This window comes from Apis mellifera, linkage group LG6 (genome assembly GCF_003254395.2).
Source record: "Apis mellifera strain DH4 linkage group LG6, Amel_HAv3.1, whole genome shotgun sequence".
Lineage (NCBI taxonomy): Eukaryota > Metazoa > Arthropoda > Insecta > Hymenoptera > Apidae > Apis > Apis mellifera.
In genome coordinates this window covers 59,334-62,761 of record NC_037643.1, presented here as the reverse complement: position 1 = coordinate 62,761, position 3,428 = coordinate 59,334, and positions in this window count along the sequence as shown.

Here is a 3,428-nt window from a genome sequence, read left to right as displayed (position 1 = left end):
TTTTAAAATTATTTGGATCAAATGATATGGAAATTAAAAATTAATAAATATAAATAAAATAATATAGAATTCTAATAGATCTTTAATTGAAAAATATAGATAAAATGAAATTTTATAATTGTTGTAATTTGAACCTAATGCATTTTATGAACCAATTAAATGAAATGCAAATAAATGTAAAATAATTATAAATAAAATTACTAATGCTAAAATAAAATGTAATGAAAGAAATCGATTTAAAAATGGCATTATTAATTGAAAATCCACTTCAAATTCGTAATACAATTTATCACAATGTATGGAATTGCTAATAGTAAATTTGTAATAACTATAGCTTATCAATATGATATTTGTCCTCAAGGTAAAACATAAACTACAAAAAATAAATGCTACTGCTATTAATATTAAAAGAATTAAAATTCCAATTTCTACGTTCTCATACTAAGTAATTTATATGAACAATAAAATATATTATATCTAATATGAATGTATATAACTATAAAATAAAATGAAACACCATTTATATAAATTAATCGAAATAATCAACCTAAATTTATATCTTTTTAATTATATCTTTATAATATTTGTAATTGCAATATCAATATTAGGACAATAATGTCTTCATAATATAAATGAAGATATAAATGCAGAATAAATATATAATCCTATAAATCCAGAAATAATTTGAATTATTAAAAAAATTCCTAAAATTCATCAAAAATTTCAAATATAATTAATATTTATTGGTGTTGGCAAATAGACTGTTGATATAATTATTTTTAAAAATAAATATTAGAATTAAAAAAATTTAAAAATTTTTTCATTATGGATTTAATTTAAATATTAAATTATTTTTCTTATTCGAAGAGTTCTTTTTTCAATGTATCCAATTTTTGTTATTAATAATAAGGTAAAAATATATAATATAAAAATTATTGTAATAAATAATGTAGTTTTTATTTTTGTATATAAATAGATTAAAGCAATATTTTTTATTAGATTAAAATATATTTCATTATTTATTATTATTATTTTTTTCGATAATTTAAATGATAATGATATTAAAAATAAAATTTGTAAAAATTATTTTAATTTTAAATTTTAAAGGTTCGTTTATTAAAGAAATAAAATATGAAGATATTACTAATATTTCTTCCTCTTAAAGAAACAATTAATGTTATTATAATTAATAATTATGATTAAAAAACAATTAATGATTAATTAATAATGAATCACTTTTATCTTTGAAGATACAGCGTTTTACTTATGCACTATTCAATAATTCTAAAATTTCCTTTTAAAATTTCTCATACATAGTGTATGAAAAACGCATTATTCTAAAAATTCTAGAATCTTCTCTTCTTTATCAGCGTATCATAGGGATTATGATGTATGAGCTGTAGAAGAGTAGCCAAATTGAGTGTAAAGTGCAATGTTTCTTTCTTGCAATAAGCACAGAAAATCGTATGTATCTCTTTTAACTTCGGAGATACAGCAATTTCAGGAGAATTAATTTTATTATTATACCATTTTAAAGGTTTTAAAAATTTTCTCTTCTTTATGCGATTTATCATAGCATCATCATATGAACTGCTTGTCGTAGAAGCCAAAATTACATTTGTACGATTAAGAGTGGCGGTGATAAGAAATACTCAAACGGAAAGACAGAAGAATATATATATATATAAATCGTTCAGTTTAGATTTTAATATATTATATATATATTATACTATATTATATTATATTATTACTATATATATTATATTATATATATATATATGTATTATAATATAATCAATAAGAGAAATTAATAAATATCTCAAAAATTAATAAATAATCAGTTAAAATTTTATATTTGAAATTTTACCTCAATCCATTTCAGAATTTGAATTCAATATACATAATAATTAAATCATATAAATCATATCAGATCACTATAGTCATATAATTTGAACAAAATTATAATAATCATATTTATAACGCAATATTAACATTGTTTTTAGAATATATTTTAAAATTTTAATAAGATTATTTATTGCAATTTTTCTTAAAGATTATTCTATATTCATTTCCGTATAATTCGCGAAATATCTTTTTAAATAAATACTAAGAGTATTAACATATTATATATTATATATTAGTTTATATAGTTTATATAGTTTATATAGTTATAATATTATTTTATCTATTATATATTTTGTGTGTCAATAATTTTTGTGTGTTTGTATGTATAATTGAAAAAGAATAATTTCATGTTCAAGCATTGCATTATGGACATATATGTACAGGCGAAATTCTATATTCTTTTTTATTCCATAATTTTATTTCGTAAAAAAAAAGATACCGTATAAATAAATATTGTTTAAATAAACTAAATTTAAATAAGTACAAAATATTAACATTTTGTTCAAAAGATCAATAAAATATTTGAAATCCAAAGTTTTTTTGAGACTATTATTCTGCGTAACGAATACATTACAATGCAATACAAAAATAATCTAAAAATCGCTTTTAAATTCTATTTTATAGTCATTTTTCTTAACAGATTTCAGCTGATCCAAAAATATATAAAATTATCTTTCAAAGCCAATGCCAATTCAATGATTTTCATATTCTGTATAGAATTCAATGATATGATATTTAAAGTTTTTTGAAAACTAACTAAAAAATTAAAACCTCATTGATTATATATAAAGAAATGATGATTATTGAAATATATTATTTCAAAATCATAAAAATTAATAAGAAGAGAAATATAATAGGTATATATAAATATAGTAAAGAAATAATCTTTGGCAAAAGTAAATTTTAATTTAATTGTTACATTAATAAATCTAACCTCATTTCTGATGGAATTATCTAAGTAGTAAATATCTATTTCTCGAAGCAAATGTATTGTTACTTCTATCTATAAAATTTATGCATTATATTTTAATTATACCTTATAATAAAAAAAAATATATAATCTTACCTCATGGTAAAATTTAGTGCAATTACAAAAATTATTATTTACAAAAATAATTTTTGTAGAATATACAAGAACCCATATTAAAGATCTAGTTTCTTTATCTAATAGTTCTAAGTTTAATAACATTGAAAAATATATGTTATAAAGTGCATACAATACTATTGAAAATTCTCTTATTAAGTCTAATAAAATTTAATAAGTATATGTTTGATTAAGTATGCATGAAAGTTTGAAAATTTCAAAATGAGTATGTCTTTAATAGATAAGAATGGAAAAAAAATAGATTAATAACAAACAAAATAATAATAATTTCATTTTTGATTTATGTTCAATTCAAATATAACATTATCATTAATAAGAAGAAAAGGTAATTCTGGATTAATAACTTAAATAAAACAAAAAGAAAAAGATATTAAGAGATTTCTTTTTCAGAAAATAAACATTTTATTGAAGAAAATTG